A 20,640-nucleotide genomic window follows, 5' to 3' on the forward strand; every position below is an offset into this window, starting at 1 on the left:
TGCCCAGAGTGGTAGGAACTCTCTCCCCTTGTAGTTTCTGCCTTTGCATGGAAATGAGCACAGTAACGGTAGAGCTAACCCTCAATATAGCCATGTGATTTTGTATGCCTTTTATCCAAGACCTGTAATGTGACTTGCATTGCAGCAGCTGATCTAGCATGGAAATGCTAGTTAAGAGATTTGCAGAATCACGGAATGGCTGCGTCTGCTCCAGCACCCTGCTCAAGCAGAGCCCCCACAGCAGGCTGTCCAGGACCATGTCCATTTGGTATTGAATACCTACAAGGACAGAGACTCACCAGCCTTTCAGGGCAACCTGTTGCAGTGTTCAACCACCCTCACAGTGAAAAAAAAGTGTTTTCAGTTTGTGCCCATGTGTTTCAATAAATTTGTGCCCAGATTGGTGGGTCTGCTTATGATGTGGGATTCATTTCACCTACAGACGGATTCAGCCCACTTAAACTAAGTCTCTAAGGTGATGTCTATAGAGCTGAATAAAAAAAGGCCAGGTACAGACTGGGTTGCATCTACTCAGTGTGGGACTAGCCCCCTCTATGGCTGGTTTGTCAGAGAGCAAGTTGGAGCAGTCCCAGGCAGAGCCGGGGAGTGAGATAAGAGGTAAGAAGTGTGGGTGACCAAGGGTCCAGAGCTTGGGCTTGCTCTCTTGCACTCATTCCCCCATCATTAATTCACCTCTAGACATGCCTGAGATTAGTTACACCCATCGGTTTTAACATCCTCATCATGCAGGGGGCTTGGTGCCACTGATGCATCATTCCCTTGATATGTGAATATATAGAGTCTAAAGAGAACACATGGAGAGATTTAAATAGGCGCTGTCCATATAAAGAATAGGTATTGAGAATGTCATTTCCATCTCTTCACTTATAAAACAAACATGTTATAAATGACTGAGTCCCAAATAGGATTACAATCAGAGTTTACAATTTATTAAACGAATAGAGGCAAGCAAACAGCACTGGGTGCGCCAGGAGTCTCTGCTCCACCGGGACGCACACCTGTTACGTAAGGCGGCTGGTTTTTATGCTCCTAGGCTAATACATATTCATTACTACTTCTAGAAGAGGCAGGGTTATTATAATTGGTTTCCCGAATCCGAAGTCCTCCCAGGTGCGCCTGCTTATCAGTCTCTGTTAGTTTCTCGGGGGCCGCTCGGACAGGGAGGCTCATATTCTTCCTCCTTATCTAGTGGTCTCTTGGCCGGCTGTCAGAAGTTACTGCACATTCGTGCAAAGTCAGCAGTTTTTCTCCGAAGAAATCCCTTTGTTCTCTTCTCGCCTAAACCCAGGCCTCAATGTTAACCCTTCAAAACCCCTTAGTGGCACGAATTGCTGGACCATTTCTTACAATTCCTCCTTTTTTTTTTTTTAATCATCAATTCGTGTCTCTCCTTCAACCTTTGTCAGTAACAATTGGATTTCATCAGTCAGTTCTCGGGGTGTCCACTTCTTAAGCATCATTATCGACACGTCACCTTTTCTCTCCACTGAAGTCATCACAAATTGGGTGCTATTTATTACTCGCCGTATCAACAACGTAAAGCAAGGTATCATACAAGGTATAAACAATAATGTCACTATACCACATAAAAATAAAAACAGCATCCTTTTAACCCATGGTTCACCAGGCAACCATGAAAAGAAATCCCAATCCATACCCTTCCAAGTTTGTACTGGGACGTGGGCTAGCTTTCTAATTTCCTTTGTTATCTGCTTGACCACTTTTCCATTATCATCAATCTGTAGACAACAATTAGAATCGTTCAGTTTTCCACATACTCCCCCTTCTTCTGCTAGTAAATAGTCTAAGACCATTCTATGTTGGAATATAGCATTTCTCATTTGAGTGGATTGGTCAGCCAAAAGATCCAAGGCTGTCGCTGTTTGATTTGTTACAACTTCGAGGATAGCTTGCAACCTAATTATTCGGTTCAAATTATAAATAGGTTCTCGGGCTCCTGATATCAACTCATTTGGGTTCCAGGTGGCTGGCCCATAATGCTGTATGATTCTTTCAGGAGGCCATTCATCCTTTCCCCATTTTTGGGCACTATCCCCGGATAAGGAAGTATCAATAGATCGTTTTACTCTGTTCAGGTCATCATATAATCTTATTCCTAAATGATTTCCTTGTGTTTGTGACAATAAAAAGAACAAGGGTCTTATGTACCCCCCATAGCATATTCCCGACCAGTTTCCAGGTAGCCTCTTGTAAGCATGTTTGCCACACACCCAATAATGTCCCTTTAGGGCCCACGTCCCGTTTGGAAAATGACCATCCCATCCATCTTTACCCTTTGGGGCGTGATAATACAGAGTGTCCTTGTTACCGAGTGGTCCTGTTACAATGTCTGCCCCGTTTGTACTCGTATATGCACGCTTCCAAGCTCCCACGTTGGGTTTCCACTTACAGTCACAATTCAGTTCTCTTTGGCGACCTGTCATATTATAAGCCTTTTTCGCCATCCAATCTTGAGAGTGTGGGAAGCGCCTTCAATCATGGGGTTGGGCCCGCTTTCAGAGCTTGTGTTACCATTCAGCCCTTCAGGGTGATCCAGCTCCTGGAAAAACTAATCACAATTTTATTATGGGTTTAAAAGGTTCTCATGTTATTTTTCTCAGGACAAACTGATCTTGGTGTGGGAGAAGTCCGGTCGAGGCACTCTCACTCGGCGGTCAATACCCATAGGGGTTGCCTCCCTCGGTAGACCATACACGCCGCAGTGGAGGGTCCTACCCCGGTCTTGCCTTCTCCCTTTCCTCCCTTCAGCCTTGTCCTCTTTATCCAGTGCCCTTAATTCATGCAGAACCTCATTGCTGGGATATCAGTTCCTCTTTAGTCTCAGTTTCAGTTCCCCAGGAGTGGACTCAACCCTCCAGGCTTCGGTAGTTATTGGTCCTTTTATTCTGGATGCGTGGGTCCAACCCCTTCTTGCTGTTCTCACAGCTGTTTCAGTAGTAAGTAAAACAAGGTACAGTCCCTCCCATCGGGGGTTCAATGATTCTTCTCTCCAGGTTTTTATTAAGACCTTGTCTCCTGGTTGTATTTTATGAATAGCAAATCCTAAAGGTGGTGTCTGAGTCATCATCCCAATTTCTCTTATCTCCTGTAATCTCCTTCCAATGGTAATTATGTATTTCTGGATACTATGATCCTCAACTACATTGTTCCCTAGGGGCATCCCTTGAGAATAAGGCATACCATATAACATTTCATATGATGATAATCCAGTCTCACTGTGTGGTTTAGTTCTTATGTTTAAAAGTGCCAATGGTAAGCATTTCGTCCAGGGCAGCTGTGTCTCAATCATTAACTTAGCCAATTGTTGTTTTATTGTTTGATTCATCCTTTCTACTTTCCCTGAGCTTTGTGGGTGCCACGGAGTGTGGTATTCCCACTGAATACCTTTCAAGGGGTACATCCTTCAAATCTTTGTGGCTGGCGTATGTTCGATTATTTCCACACAATTGTGTTCCAACGGTCCTTCTTCTGGAACGGTTCCTAGAAATACTGCTGGATATAACAGGTTAGTCGTTTTCAAGGTTATGTCATCTTGTTCAGTTAGGATTGCCTGATATTTCATCATCCGGCTGGGTGATAACCAGTGCCCCCCCCCTTTGTTCCAAAACGGTTGTTACCATATGTGGTCCAAAAACTTCAATACGTTTTCCCATTTGAAGGCAAATAATTTTCTACTATCTTTATCAAGAGGTATGCAAAAGAAGGCATCCTTTAAATCTATCACGGTAAACCATTTATATTTCTCTTTCACAGATGTTAACAATGTGTAAGGATTAGCTACTACCGGGTGAATATCCTTTGTTATTTCATTTATTGCTCTAAGATCTTGTACAAATCTATACTCGCCATTCGGCTTCTTTACTGGAAAAATTGGAGTATTGTATTCCCATTTACATTCTTCCAGAATCTGATATTTGAGAAATTTGTCAATAATTTTCACCATTCCCGTGCCTAGCTTCTATCTTAAGTGGATATTGTTTGATTCAAACAGGTTTGGCTCTTTCCTTTAATTCCACCTTTACCAGTTGTGCCAGTTTCGACTTCCCTGGTACATCTGTTTCCCGTACTGTTGCTATAACTGCATTTTCTACTTCTCTTGGAATATTAACAAAGGGTTTATCTTTGATCATTAGGATTTGGCCTACTTTGGACTCAGGTACCTTCATTATTAATTCTCCATCCTCAAAGGTTATTGTTGCATCTAATTTGGCTAATAGATCCCGTCCCAAGAGTGGCATCGGGCATTCTGGTACATACTAAAATTTATGGGTTAGTTCCTCACCCCCAAAACGCAAATCAAGGGGTTGTAAGAATGACCATTCTTCCTCTTTCCCTGTGGCTCCAATTATTGTAGTTGTCTTAGTTCCTAATCGTCCTTTTAAACTATTTAACACTGAATATGTTGCTCCTATTACATTTACAGCCTAATTAACACAGAGAAAGAAGCTCCCATAACCAACAAAAAATTCAAGCCTGTCTTCGTTTCCTAGCTTTATTTCAACTAGTGGACCTGCTAGGGTAGATGCCCCAGGTCCCCATCATTCCTGACTGTTGTTTGTCCTGCAGCCTAAGACAATTTCTTTCTGATATCAGGGGCTGATTGCCCTGGAAAGAGGTTAGCCAGTTGCCTCTCTCTCTTTTTTTTTTTTTTTTTTTTTTTTAAGCCAGGTCCATTTTTTTTTTTTTTTTTTCATTGCATTTCAAAGTTGGTCCAGAAATTCAAAAATTCCATAAATTCCATAGGGGTTTCTTTTGGACCTTGTTGGAACAGATTCTCAATTCCCAATAGCCAATTTAACCAGATTTTAGTATTTACATAATTTCCGGGGTGATTAGGGTCTCAGTGAGGGGGTCGGTCAGGGGAATGCAATCGTTGAAAGTTCCCTGAGCGGTCCCATTGGCAATCTGAGCTCACACACGAACTCAGGTTGTTTCAAAAGTTAGCTGCTTTTCTGTTTCCACGACAACTCTCTCGGACCCATCACGGTCCCCCTGCCCCAGAGGGCTCACACCGCGATTTAGAGATCTCAGCCTCGGGTTGAGGCGGAACTATTAACATTCCTACATCCTCTTCCCCTGCTCATTCAACTTCAAACAGCTCTGTTAAATACTACATGCCACACAACCTTTAACACCTTCAACAACCCTTTTAACACTTCCTTTACCTTTCTCCAGCCCGTACTTTTCTAATGCCAACACCAAAGGCTCAGTCAGGGGCCAACTTAATTCCAAACCTTTTCCCTCCAACATGCTGAAACAACATATCACTATACAACATTTCATCCTATTTTCCTTCTCTCCTCAAAAACATTAATTGCAAGACACTGTTATAGTCGATTGATCCATAAAGTGGCCATTTAGTTTATATAGTGGCCACCATTGATTGCAATACTTAGTGAAAGTCCTCTTGCTTTCTGTGCCCCCATTTCTAACAATATCCTTCCAATGTGCCAATATGCACCCAAGGAGGCTTTTTCTTTTTTAGGACGTCTTTTTTTTTTTTTTTTTTTTTTTTTTGGATTTTCCCCTTTTCCTTGATTTCCCATTCCCTTTTATTTATTTATATTAGTTACTGTCCCTTGTTTCAATTTCCACGCAAACCTTTTTATTGCAGGTTTTTACTATCTTTTCCTAATCTTCTTCCCAAATGTCCCAATTCTCTGGGATTAAACTCTTCTTTCCACATACAAACTTTACTATTTCAGATTATTAATGAGCCCCATTCCAATCATAAATCCGCAGGACTTCGGAAAAACACCTGAAGCACTCAGCCTTCTGTCTTCTAGACAAACAATAACACCTTTTCCACAAAATTTACATTTCAATAAGACCGAATTTCAAGCCAAATGCTAATTTTTCTCATGCACTTTGTTAGTAAGCCTACACAAAACAAGGAATCACTCCTGTGTATCCGTCAAGATGGGGGTTTAAAAAGGTACTGAGGCCTAAATAAATTCGCTCTCCCCCTTCTTACCAAATTCCCAGAGCTCAGGCCCGAACCACCAAAGAAGTGACTCTCCGTTCTACCACTTTGATAATCAGTCAGCCCCGCTCCCCCGATACTTGGGAAACTGACCGAACACCACCGCGAATATACACAAACTTCTAAACTGTTACTTAGATAATGCTCCCACCTTCCTCCTTGACACAGTCAAAACATTTAAGAACAAAACAGGATTACAAGATGCACCACCGGGGGTGGATTGTTAGGATATAGAGGTGGTAGGTTATCCAATGACTCCCATTCATCATCTTTTTCTTTTTCCTTTTTTTTTTCTTTTTTATTTTTTTGTTCTCTTCTTCGTCAAACTTCTCGTCTGCTTTTAGTGTAAATATTGAGGCTGGAAAAGGACGTGAGATCCTGATCCATAATCCTGCATAATCACTTTCCTCCTGGCTAAAAGGTTCCTTTGAATTAACATGTATATTTAAGGCCTGGCAAACCCAGTCTTCAAAGGATCCGAAAACGGGCCAAAAGACATGTGGTCTTAAAGGCTCCTTTGGCCATTCTGTCATACAATACTGAACCATTTTTAATTTACTTTTTCCCTTTTCTGGGGCCCCTATCGTTCCAATTTCTAATCATTATCCCTAATGGACTTTCTGGTGGTATGTCTGGTAATTTGCTCCCTTTTCTCTGGTCCCGGGTCTTCAATTTTGTCTGACCCATCTAGGAATTTTACTGTGGCAATTCCTACAGCCCTTGGTTGCCTTAGTGAGAGTGTCTTGCAGGGGGTTTAGGACCTATCACCCACCCACGAATCCTATATGTTATAAATGACTGAGTCCCAAATAGGATTACAATCAGAGTTTACAATTTATTAAACGAATAGAGGCAAGCAAACAGCGCTGGGTGCGCCGGGAGTCTCTGCTCCACCGGGACGCACACCCGTTACGTAAGGCATCTACTTTTTTATACTCCTAGGCTAATACATATTTATTACTACTTCTAAAAGAGGCAAGGTTATTATAATTGGTTTCCCGAATCCGATGTCGCCTGCTTATCAGTCTCTGTTACTTTCTCAGGGGCTGCTCGAACAGGGAGACAGGAAGGCCCTCATTCTTCCTCCTTATCTGGTGGTCCAGGGAGACAGGAAGACAGGAAGGCTCTCATTCTTCCTCCTTATCTGGTGGTCTCTTGGCCGGCTATCAGAAGTTACTGCACATCCGTGCAAAGTCAGTAGTTTTTCTCCGAAGAAATCCCTTGTTCTTTTCGCGCCTAAACCCAGGCCTCAATGTTAACCCTTCAAAACCCCTTAGTGGCACGAATTGCTGGACCATTTCTTACAATTCCTCCCTTTTTTTTTTTTTTTTAATCATCAATTCGTGTCTCTCCTTCAACCTTTGTCAGTAACAATTGGATTTCATCAGTCAGTTCTCGGGGTGTCCACTTCTTAAGCATCATTATCGACACGTCACCTTTTCTCTCCACTGAAGTCATCACAAATTGGGTGCTATTTATTACTCGCCGTATCAACAACGTAAAGCAAGGTATCATACAAGGTATAAACAATAATGTCATTACACCACATAAAAATAAAAACAGCATCCTTTTAACCCATGGTTCACCAGGCAACCATGAAAAGAAATCCCAATCCTTACCCTTCCAAGTTTGTACTGGGACGTGGGCTAACTTTCTAATTTCCTTTGTTATCTGCTTGACCACTTTTCCATTATCATCAATCTGTAGACAACAATTAGAATCGTTCAGTTTTCCACATACTCCCCCTTCTTCTGCTAGTAAATAGTCTAAGACCATTCTATGTTGGAATATAGCATTTCTCATTTGAGTGGATTGGTCAGCCAAAAGATCCAAGGCTGTCGCTGTTTGATTTGTTACAACTTCGAGGATAGCTTGCAACCTAATTATTCGGTTCAAATTATAAATAGGTTCTCGGGCTCCTGATATCAACTCATTTGGGTTCCAGGTGGCTGGCCCATAATGCTGTATGATTCTTTCAGGAGGCCATTCATCCTTTCCCCATTTTTGGGCACTACCCCCGGATAAGGAAGTATCAATAGATCGTTTTACTCTGTTCAGGTCATCATATAATCTTATTCCTAAATGATTTCCTTGTGTTTGTGACAATAAAAAGAACAAGGGTCTTATGTACCCCCCATAGCATATTCCCGACCAGTTTCCAGGTAGCCTCTTGTAAGCATGTTTGCCACACACCCAATAATGTCCCTTTAGGGCCCACGTCCCGTTTGGAAAATGACCATCCCATCCATCTTTACCCTTTGGGGCGTGATAATACAGAGTGTCCTTGTTACCGAGTGGTCCTGTTACAATGTCTGCCCCGTTTGTACTCGTATATGCACGCTTCCAAGCTCCCACGTTGGGTTTCCACTTACAGTCACAATTCAGTTCTCTTTGGCGACCTGTCATATTATAAGCCTTTTTCGCCGTCCAATCTTGAGAGTGTGGGAAGCGCCTTCAATCATGGGGTTGGGCCCGCTTTCAGAGCTTGTGTTACCATTCAGCCCTTCAGGGTGATCCAGCTCCTGGAAAAACTAATCACAATTTTATTATGGGTTTAAAAGGTTCTCATGTTATTTTTCTCAGGACAAACTGATCTTGGTGAGGGAGAAGTCCGGTCGAGGCACTCTCACTCGGCGGTCAATACCCATAGGGGTTGCCTCCCTCGGTAGACCATACACGCCGCAGTGGAGGGTCCTACCCCGGTCTTGCCTTCTCCCTTTCCTCCCTTCAGACTTGTCCTCTTTATCCAGTGCCCTTAATTCATGCAGAACCTCATTGCTGGGATATCAGTTCCTCTTTAGTCTCAGTTTCAGTTCCCCAGGAGTGGACTCAACCCTCCAGGCTTCGGTAGTTATTGGTCCTTTTATTCTGGATGCGTGGGTCCAACCCCTTCTTGCTGTTCTCACAGCTGTTTCAGTAGTAAGTAAAACAAGGTACAGTCCCTCCCATCGGGGGTTCAATGATTCTTCTCTCCAGGTTTTTATTAAGACCTTGTCTCCTGGTTGTATTTTATGAATAGCAAATCCTAAAGGTGGTGTCTGAGTCATCATCCCAATTTATCTTATCTCCTGTAATCTCCTTCCAATGGTAATTATGTATTTCTGGATACTATGATCCTCAACTACATTGTTCCCTAGGGGCATCCCTTGAGAATAAGGCGTACCATATAACATTTCATATGATGATAACCAGTCTCACTGTGTGGTTTAGTTCTTATGTTTAAAAGTGCCAATGGTAAGCATTTCGTCCAGGGCAGCTGTGTCTCGATCATTAACTTAGCCAATTGTTGTTTTATTGTTTGATTCATCCTTTCTACTTTCCCTGAGCTTTGTGGGTGCCACGGAGTGTGGTATTCCCACTGAATACCTTTCAAGGGGTACATCCTTCGAATATTCACGGCTGGCGTATGTTCGATTATTTCCACACAATTGTGTTCCAATGGTCCTTCTTCTGGAACAGTTCCTAGAAATACTGCTGGATATAACAGGTTAGTCGTTTTCAAGGTTATGTCATCTTGTTCAGTTAGTATTGCCTGATATTTCATCATCCGGCTGGGTGATAACCAGTGCCCCCCCCCTTTGTTCCAAAACGGTTGTTACCATATGTGGTCCAAAAAAACTTCAATACGTTTTCCCATTTGAAGGCAAATAATTTTCTACTATCTTTATCAAGAGGTATGCAAAAGAAGGCATCCTTTAAATCTATCACGGTAAACCATTTATATTTCTCTTTCACAGATGTTAACAATGTGTAAGGATTAGCTACTACCGGGTGAATATCCTTTGTTATTTCATTTACTGCTCTAAGATCTTGTACAGATCTATACTCGCCATTCGGCTTCTTTACTGGAAAAATTGGAGTATTGTATTCCGATTTACATTCTTCCAGAATCTGATATTTGAGAAATTTGTCAATAATTTTCACTATTCCCGTGCCTAGCTTCTATCTTAAGTGGATATTGTTTGATTCAAACAGGTTTGGCTCCTTCCTTTAATTCCACCTTTACCAGTTGTGCCAGTTTCGACTTCCCTGGTACATCTGTTTCCCGTACTGTTGCTATAACTGCATTTTCTACTTCTCTTGGAATATTAACAAAGGGTTTATCTTTGATCATTAGGATTTGGCCTACTTTGGACTCAGGTACCTTCATTATTAATTCTCCATCCTCAAAGGTTATTGTTGCATCTAATTTGGCTAATAGATCCCGTCCCAAGAGTGGCATCGGGCATTCTGGTACATACTAAAATTTATGGGTTAGTTCCTCACCCCCAAAACGCAAATCAAGGGGTCGTAAGAATGACCATTCTTCCTCTTTCCCTGTGGCTCCAATTATTGTAGTTGTCTTAGTTCCTAATCGTCCTTTTAAACTATTTAACACTGAATATGTTGCTCCTATTACATTTACAGCCTAATTAACACAGAGAAAGAAGCTCCCATAACCAACAAAAAATTCAAGCCTGTCTTCGTTTCCTAGCTTTATTTCAACTAGTGGACCTGCTAGGGTAGATGCCCCAGGTCCCCATCATTCCTGACTGTTGTTTGTCCTGCAGCCTAAGACAATTTCTTTCTGATATCAGGGGCTGATTGCCCTGGAAAGAGGTTAGCCAGTTGCCTCTGTTTGTTTGTTTGTTTGTTTGTTTGTTTTTAAGCCAGGTCCATTTTTTTTTTCTCATTGCATTTCAAAGTTGGTCCAAAAATTCAAAAATTCCATAGGGGTTTCTTTTGGACCTTGTTGGAACAGATTCTCGTTTCCCATTTTAACCAGATTTTGGTATTTACATAATTTCCGGGGTGATTAGGGTCTCAGTGAGGGGGTCGGTCAGGGGAATGCAATCGTTGAAAGTTCCCTGAGCGGTCCCATTGGCAATCTGAGCTCACACAGGAACTCAGGTTGTTTCAAGAGTTAGCTGCTTTTCTGTTTCCACGACAACTCTCTCGGACCCATCACGGTCCCCCTGCCCCAGAGGGCTCACACCGCGATTTAGAGATCTCAGCCTCGGGTTGAGGCGGAACTATTAACATTCCTACATCCTCTTCCCCTGCTCATTCAACTTCAAACAGCTCTGTTAAATACTACATGCCACACAGCCTTTAACACCTTCAACAATCCTTTTAACACTTCCTTTATCTTTCTCCAGCCCGTACTTTTCTAATGCCAACACCAAAGGCTCAGTCAGGGGCCAACTTAATTCCAAACCTTTTCCCTCCAAGATGCTGAAACAACATATCACTATACAACATTTCATCCTATTTTCCTTCTCTCCTCAAAAACATTAATTGCAAGACACTGTTATAGTCGATTGATCCATAAAGTGGCCATTTAGTTTATATAGTGGCCACCATTGATTGCAATACTTAGTGAAAGTCCTCTTGCTTTCTGTGCCCCCATTTCTAACAATATCCTTCCAATGTGCCAATATGCACCCAAGGAGGCTTTTTTTTTTTTTTTTTTTTTTTTTTTTTTTAGGACGTCTTTTTTTTTTTTTTTTTGGATTTTCCCCTTTTCCTTGATTTCCCATTCCCTTTTATTTATTTATATTACTTACTGTCCCTTGTTTCAATTTCCACGCAAACCTTTTTATTGCAGGTTTTTACTATCTTTTCCTAATCTTCTTCCCAAATGTCCCAATTCTTTGGGATTAAACTCTTCTTTCCACATACAAACTTTACTATTTCAGATTATTAATGAGCCCCATTCCAATCATAAATCCGCAGGACTTCGGAAAAACACCTGAAGCACTCAGCCTTCCGTCTTCTAGACAAACAATAACACCTTTTCCACAAAATTTACATTTCAATAAGACCGAATTTCAAGCCGAATGCTAATTTTTCTCATGCACTTTGTTAGTAAGCCTACACAAAACAAGGAATCACTCCTGTGTATCCGTCAAGATGGGGGTTTAAAAAGGTATTGAGGCCTAAATAAATTCGCTCTCCCCCTTCTTACCAAATTCCTAGGGCTCAGGCCCGAACCACCAAAGAAGTGACTCTCCGTTCTACCACTTTGATAATCAGTCAGCCCCTCTCCCCCGATACTTGGGAAACTGACCGAACACCACCGCGAATATACCCAAACTTTTAAACTGTTACTTAGATAATGCTCCCACCTTCCTCCTTGACACAGTCAAAACATTTAAGAACAAAACAGGATTACAAGATGCACCACCGGGGGTGGATTGTTAGGATATAGAGGTGGTAGGTTATCCAATGACTCCCATTCATCATCTTTTTCTTTTTCCTTTTTTTTTTATTTTTTATTTTTTTTGTTCTCTTCTTCGTCAAACTTCTCGTCTGCTTTTAGTGTAAATATTGAGGCTGGAAAAGGACGTGAGATCCTGATCCATAATCCTGCATAATCACTTTCCTCCTGGCTAAAAGGTTCCTTTGAGTTAACATGTAGATTTAAAGCCTGGCAAACCCAGTCTTCAAAAGATCCGAAAATAGGCCAAAAGACATGTGGTCTTAAAGGCTCCTTTGGCCATTCTATCATACAATACTGAATCATTTTTACTTTGCTTTTTCCTTTTCTGGGGCCCCTATCGTTCCAATTTCTAATCATTATCCCTAATGGACTTTCTGGTGGTATGTCTGGTAATTTGCTCCCTTTTCTCTGGTCCCGGGTCTTCAATTTTGTCTGACCCATCTAGGAATTTTACTGTGGCAATTCCTACAGCCCTTGGTTGCCTTAGTGAGAGTGTCTTGCAGGGGGTTTAGGACCTATCACCCACCCACGAATCCTATAGGAATCGCTTCGGTCCTTCACCGGCCAAGTCCCTCGCGGGAGATTGGAACCGCGGTTAGAAGACCTCCACAATCGCTTCGGAACTACGTTCCGTCTCAGTCACACTCTCACACACACAGGCAACCGAAACCCACCCAACCGAACGGTATACACATTAAATACTTACGACTCCGTCGTCTTCGTTCGGATCTTCGCGCGCAGAATTACGGGCAAAATATAGTGCTGCAGCCGGCAAAGGGAGCTCATAAAAAAAATCTAAATCTTTGCTTGCCCTTATTCAGGTTCAGGATGGTGTTAGCCCCGACCTGACTCGAACAGGAGCCACCAAATGGTGGGGGCGCCCCTCCTAGATCAAGTCAGAATTCAGGAACCAAGACCATCCCGGACGAGCCCCCAATTGTTATAAATGACTGAGTCCCAAATAGGATTACAATCAGAGTTTACAATTTATTAAACGAATAGAGGCAAGCAAACAGCGCTGGGTGCGCCGGGAGTCTCTGCTCCACCGGGACGCACACCCGTTACGTAAGGCATCTACTTTTTTATACTCCTAGGCTAATACATATTTATTACTACTTCTAAAAGAGGCAAGGTTATTATAATTGGTTTCCCGAATCCGATGTCGCCTGCTTATCAGTCTCTGTTACTTTCTCAGGGGCTGCTCGAACAGGGAGACAGGAAGGCCCTCATTCTTCCTCCTTATCTGGTGGTCCAGGGAGACAGGAAGACAGGAAGGCTCTCATTCTTCCTCCTTATCTGGTGGTCTCTTGGCCGGCTATCAGAAGTTACTGCACATCCGTGCAAAGTCAGTAGTTTTTCTCCGAAGAAATCCCTTGTTCTTTTCGCGCCTAAACCCAGGCCTCAATGTTAACCCTTCAAAACCCCTTAGTGGCACGAATTGCTGGACCATTTCTTACACTATAGGAATCGCTTCGGTCCTTCACCGGCCAAGTCCCTCGCGGGAGATTGGAACCGCGGTTAGAAGACCTCCACAATCGCTTCGGAACTACGTTCCGTCTCAGTCACACTCTCACACACACAGGCAACCGAAACCCACCCAACCGAACGGTATACGCCTTAAATACTTACGACTCCGTCGTCTTCGTTCGGATCTTCGCGCGCAGAATTACGGGCAAAATATAGTGCTGCAGCCGGCAAAGGGAGCTCATAAAAAAATCTAAATCTTTGCTTGCCCTTATTCAGGTTCAAGATGGCATTAGCCCTGACCTGACTCGAACAGGAGCCACCAAATGGTGGGGGCGCCCCTCCTAGATCAAGTCAGAATTCAGGAACCAAGACCATCCCGGACGAGCCCCCAATTGTTATAAATGACTGAGTCCCAAATAGGATTACAATCAGAGTTTACAATTTATTAAACGAATAGAGGCAAGCAAACAGCGCTGGGTGCGCCGGGAGTCTCTGCTCCACCGGGACGCACACCTGTTACGTAAGGCGGCTGGTTTTTATGCTCCTAGGCTAATACATATTCATTACTACTTCTAGAAGAGGCAGGGTTATTATAATTGGTTTCCCGAATCCGAAGTCCTCCCAGGTGCGCCTGCTTATCAGTCTCTGTTAGTTTCTCGGGGGCCGCTCGGACAGGGAGGCTCATATTCTTCCTCCTTATCTAGTGGTCTCTTGGCCGGCTGTCAGAAGTTACTGCACATTCGTGCAAAGTCAGCAGTTTTTCTCCGAAGAAATCCCTTTGTTCTCTTCTCGCCTAAACCCAGGCCTCAATGTTAACCCTTCAAAACCCCTTAGTGGCACGAATTGCTGGACCATTTCTTACAAACAGCATAATGATAACATCTAAAAATGACTTTATGTTGCCTAATTCCACAGAGTTTCAAAGATGAATAAACTACAATAGAAAGAGATCCACACCACTTAAAATCCAGAAGAAACATTTATTAGCTGGTCTGACATACTGTATGTCAGATATTTTCTGCATCAAATCCCTAATTTTAAGGTGTAGAATACATGTTTTAAACTCTCATAGAACATCTATGTATGTTTTTTTTCCATGAATAACCATTTATAAATAACATGGCTAAAATGTGTACTAACCTTTTAGGTCTAAATTTGATCAGAAGCTTCTGTTATTATTTTCTTCTTGTTAGGTACTTTCAAACAGAAATCAGTTTTTTATTGTTTCATAGATGGTTCAAGAGGCTCAAAATCTTTTTATGGACTGGGAATCATTTATTTAATAATTTTATCAACTGTCACTAATTTGTGTGTATACATTTTGTATTACTTCAAGTTATGATTTTTCCTCTTTCAGCCTTAAAAGCGGTGCCATCTCTATCCTCCAGGCTAATATTCCAGTGTTGGTATGTATGCACTCAAAGAAATCATTTTATGTTTTACAGTATTGCACTATGACTGATCCAGGGTCTTATAGGTAATCTGTGCCAGGAACAGGAAACCAAATCCATTTCCTAAATGTCAGTTCAGCGATTTAGTCTCTACAGAATCACTGGAAAATAAATTACAATGTAAGCCAAAGCCTGTGGAAGTTTTCTAGTGAGCCTCAGTGTCTTTAGAGCCAGGAGTTACTTCATTTTTGGCATTACTTCCATATAGTTGAGTTCAGACCAAGTATTTATTTTCCACTACAGAAACTGCCTCAAGGAACAGTGGTTGTTTGTCAGCTCTTCCTTTGATTGTGTAAGATAGCACTACTGCATGAGAGTAATCTTTCTTTTTGTATATAAAACTTAGCTGAAGCTTTGGGAGCTTATTAGGAAAAGCTTTAGGGAGCTCTTTTACATGGAGATGGAGGAAGAGATGAGATGTTTTGCAACCCTCAAATAAAGAATATGCAAATGACATTGTCTTTAATAGAGACCCCATTTATCAGTCTTCAGCATTGGAGAGGTATTTATTTTACTTTCATTTTTGCTTTCCTGCAGATATCATGAGTGATATGAAATTTTAGAAATAATATAATGAAACATTATTGTGTGCTACTGTGTTTCTAGCTTCTTGTTTTCATTTTCTCTTAAAAATTCTTCTTTAATTCTGCTTTCCCAAAAGAAGGACAGTGGGTGGAGACTGATTTATCATGGTACTTGTGTCTTTATTCTAAGTGCCTAATGATCCCCATAATCTATTTCTATATTATATACACATACATATAACATTTTCAAATATAACATTTTTATAATAACTAAATTCTCTACCTAGTTACAGGAGAAGAGTTAGGTGCTTTTGAAAGCCTCCAAGGTGAGATCCAGACCATCTGAGTTGGATTTTAAAATTCATTAGTGTCGTTAATTAAGTGCTTACATTTGGTGAATTGGAGCTCTTTTTGGACATCTTCAAAAACACCTACTTCCTTCTGTTGCTGGTTTATTTACTTAAGGATGACAGATCCAACAGATCCTTATCCATTAGATACAACCAAATCTCACAAAATAAAAAGACAGAACTCTTTTTATACAGGATAGCTCCTTTATCTTTATATGTGGCATGGCATATCATATTTATCACATACTTTTGACTATCTCCGTGCTGCTTGTCTGTCTGTACTAAAATCTCCTTTGGCATTTCAAACGTCTCTTATAATTATTTCTGTGTACGTAAAACTTCATTTTTTCTCAGCCTATAAGATCAGATCAGGCAACATGAAGTCCTGGAACTCTGAAAGGTTCTGCTTTTTAATAACAGACAGCAAGATTTTCCAACAATACATTACCTGAGGGCAACCATCCCTGGACAGTGCCAAAATATTCCTTCATTCTGTACTGCAAGCATCACCTGTGTACAAAATACTCTCGTTATCTGTGATATTAGGAATGTCAATATATTTAGTGGACAATTAATCTCTTTTTAAATATTTTTTAAGAGACAAAAAATACAGTTTCTTAGACACCACCTTCCCCTGCTAACTTCTGGGCCTATTGACTTACCTTTAGCCAAATTGGAAGATAGGCAGGAGTTTCAAAGGCAATGATATTGCTACCCTTGTAATGAACACTGATGTCTGAATGAAAAGGAGGCCGAGACTAATTCCCCAGATAGCAGAAAGCTGAAGGCTGGAGGAGAGCTTGGCAGACTCTTGTTTCATTGGGGTGCAGTAGGGATGTGGAGAAATGCTGGGGTGTGGGACAGGCTAGGGGGAAGATATCCCTCTATAATTCACCAGGGCTTCATTTGGTTTCCTGCTTATCAAGCCACTTTTAAGCACTTGTCAAATGTGTGTGGTTCTGGATACAGAAGGCTCAATTTGGTCTATGTTCCTTGATAGGAAAGTATTTTGACATAATATCTAATCAAGGGACAGTTTACACCTGCACTCTACCTGCTCACCTATACTCTTTGTTTCTTGTGTTTAGCTGGTTTACCTGTGGATTATTGCTTTTTGCTATGCATCTTATGGCCTTTTCAGCCAAAGCTGCTTGCTATTTCTCCAATTAGATGGTCATATATTGCTCTTTTCTTTCTACTCTTGCCATAAACCATATGTATTTTATTGTGCTTAAGGCATAAATCTAAAAAAGAAAGTTTACTGAGGTGCTTAGGACTCTCAGTGGAGATGAGAAGTTTTCTTATCAGTGCAGAAGAAGTATAGCAACTGAGCGAATCTAATCTTGAGAACTAAGGTGTGATTCCGGTAGCTTTACAAAAACAGTAAGAAGCTGGATCTGCTACAGGTTTCTCAAATTATAAACTGTACTGATAACACCACTTTTCAGCACTTTTGGAGACCTTTAGAAATGGTTCACAATATAGGAGTGCTCCGTGCTCATGATTCAAATTGGTTCCAAGAGACTAAAATGTCTAACCAGTAGCTATTCTGTGTCACAGAGGGAAAAGAAGAGGCCTCATAAACCAGAACGAGGGACATCTTAGCTATTTGAGGTAAGGACAACAATTTTACTTCAATTTCTTCCCCTGACAATAACACCAGGGGATATCTGTAAGGACAGGAAATCCTCCGTCACCCCAATAACATGTAACTGGTTAAGTAAGTTCCATTACATTCTCGTCTCACATAAAGATAGTCTTTATAAATCTTTCATCCCCCAGTAGTTGTTTTGATACACCCTAATCCTGTGCAGAGACCTTTAAAGTACCAGAAATCCATGTCAGAGACACCAAGTGTCTATGAATGCTGGCACTTCAGAATTTACAGTCTGAGCCCCATGATAAAACACGTAACTGAATTCCTTACACCATGTAAGGAATTAGTGCAACTAGAGGAAGGAGAATCCTACTGATGGAAATCATCCTTAGCTGACTTAGTTAAGTCTAAGCTAACGACTAACGTTATAAATTCCTTGTGGCACCTCCAAGAAGACATTTCCCTGTGTTAGTATAGAATGGAGCCATTTTATTCTGGAGGTTATTTTAGCACTAAGCTAATACTTCCATCATTAAGGTATGTGCATATACTTAGTATTTACTGCTGAGCTGCTTTAAGTAACTTCTGGAAAATATTAGCTCACCTCTTGCATCTTCATCATTGTTCTGTTCCTGCTAGGTTCATTTACCCTGAAGAGGATGGGCGAGGCTTCTATGCTTTATGGTGCAGGTAGTTATATTCTCTTAAGAATGTATTCCCCTAAAGGTAGCTATGATCTAAAAATCTTCACATAATTTATCTAAAATGTAGAAGATGAAGGTCAAAAAGATTGATTTGGCATTATTGGAAGGAAGACCTAATTATGATATATGGGTCTACTTGTTCTTTTTATATCTAAGAATTTCAGATCTTTATAGATGTAGACAGAAATCAAGATAATGTTTACATTCAAGTTACATTTGAAAGCATTTTTCACATCAGCATACCTAAACATTTATTTTATGAATGAAAATTGAAATTCTAAGACACTAATATGAGCTTTAGGTATTATCTGATAGGGTTATTCTTGCCCCTGTTTTAAGATCCACTTTTGCCACCTATATAGTAACAAAAAGAAGACCCTTCATCATTGTGTATACTTGACAGATATTACTGCCTTCCATTGAAATACCTTATCTGGTTCTTTATCTGTGGCCTTTTGGTAAGCCTGTGATGGGATTATTTCAAATTCATGTTATTAAAACCCTTACACCCATCAAAATCCAGTGTTACATCATACACTGTGTTTATGTCACTTCATGCAAGGAGTCTGCTCAGGATCCAACTTCGGCTTGCAAGCTTTACATTCTACCATCTGTATTATGTTTGATCAGAATTTATTTGACTTGAAATGAGAACTTCCACATCTGCTTCTGCTATGGACATTTCTCTTGTTGCTGGTACATGACAGATCTAATCTCACAAGATTGCTGTTATATTCCTATGCTCTGTTTTTATGGACTATAAAATTAATCTTGTTTAAATAAAAATCTTGTTTAAATAAAAATCTTGTTTAAATAAAATGCAGAAATTTATGTTTAGTGTCTTAGAATTACTCTATTTTTATATTGTTTATCTTTCTGCTTATAGCACTCAAAATAGCATAATTACCTAGATTTATATTTTGGGATTTTGATATTAAGAACTATATTTTGCTTCCTGGGTAACTTCCAGCTGTGTTCAGTAAAGCTTGCTTTTACTTGAGCAGTCTCCCCAGTATTCCCCCTTATGTGTCACTCAGTGAGATTATTGTTAGTTTAAACAGGACCTATAAGAGCAGCCAGCAGCCTGGCATAGTCCCAGATCCACTGATTTCCAGCATTCAGGCCTTGTAGGCAAACCCCAGGCTGACTGTGAGCAAGCAAATGGACCATCTAGACTTACTGACTGACATATTCGCCTCCTAGTGCTGTATGCCCTAATAGCAGCATATAGAATGCCCTTACAGGATCTCATATGCTCTGGGTTGCATTGTCAATGACTGAAGCTATCTTGAAGCTGACCTTTGTATGCGTGTCAAAACATCAGCTAGACATAATCAATTGTTCTCCAAAATGGTCTCTGAATGCAAGATATAACTTTAAGTTACATCCTATTTCCAAGGTTTGTTGCTTGAGAAAAGGAAGGAGGGAAAAAATGATAAATGATATTTCATAAGGATTTTTATATTCAGCATAACATAACTGCGGATAAAGAAGAATGTCTTCTGGGAAAGAAATGCAGCAGATTGCTCAGAAGACTTTTGGATTGCTTCAGGGAAAATATTTCTGATTCAAGAAGTAAAGAAAGCAAATGATGGGGATATTATACTATATTCCTTGGCAGTTGTGAGGAATGGATGAAAATTTGAGGCTGGAAGGTCCATTAAGAGTGTCCATGAAAAAAAGGATTCATGATCATTCAGGACAAGAAGGAGGAACAACAACTGAGTCATAGAAGGTAGATTTCAACAAATTCTCAGAATCGGTAAGCAAGATCTTATGTAAACAAAAATACTATTGAAGCGTTAGATCCTAAAAAGTAATACGCACAACTACATAATACACATCCACAGGTATATACTATCCTACTGTGGAGAAAAGAAAGAAAATGTGGTAAGAGATCAGCTTGAGTAAAGCATGAACTGTGCATGAACCTTAAACACAAGAAAAAATCACGCTGGAAGTAGAAACTAGGTCAGGCTACTGAGGATGAGTGATAAATATAACATGAACATATAGGAACGAAATTTTGAAAAGCCAATGCTCAAAACAAGATGCATCTGCCAAGGGATATCAATCAATTTAGAAATACAATTGTAACAGAGAGAAGGTGAAGGAAAGGGTGAGTTGGTAAGCTGTTCAGTAGAGAGGAAAAGCTATTGTTGGATGATATTCAGAAGGTCAGATTTTGTAGTAACTTTTTTGTCTTGGTCTGTACAAGACTGATCAATTGCAGTTGTGGAGTATTATACTTAATAGCAGTGACAAAAAGAAAGACCTCAGCTATGGGAAAGGAACAATTTAAATATTAGTTTTTCAAGTC

The 20,640-nt window shown here is 40.7% G+C and overlaps 2 long non-coding RNA genes across 2 annotated transcripts; one reads left to right on the top strand and one right to left on the bottom strand.

Annotated features, from left to right (window-relative positions):
• Positions 1–5,513: 5,513 nt before the first annotated feature.
• On the bottom strand, positions 5,514–15,076 carry LOC310892421. Its single transcript, XR_014578108.1, has 2 exons — positions 12,934–15,076; positions 5,514–9,499 (listed from the first exon to the last, which is right to left on the bottom strand). It is a non-coding gene; the product is annotated as an uncharacterized lncRNA (long non-coding RNA).
• A 321-nt stretch (positions 15,077–15,397) lies between these two features.
• LOC310892422 lies at positions 15,398–19,394 on the top strand. Its single transcript, XR_014578109.1, has 4 exons — positions 15,398–15,647; positions 17,580–17,633; positions 18,256–18,306; positions 18,883–19,394. It is a non-coding gene; the product is annotated as an uncharacterized lncRNA (long non-coding RNA).
• The last annotated feature ends 1,246 nt before the right edge of the window (positions 19,395–20,640 follow it).

Source organism: Anser anser (genome assembly GCF_964211835.1).
Source record: "Anser anser genome assembly, chromosome: 1".
NCBI lineage: Eukaryota > Metazoa > Chordata > Aves > Anseriformes > Anatidae > Anser > Anser anser.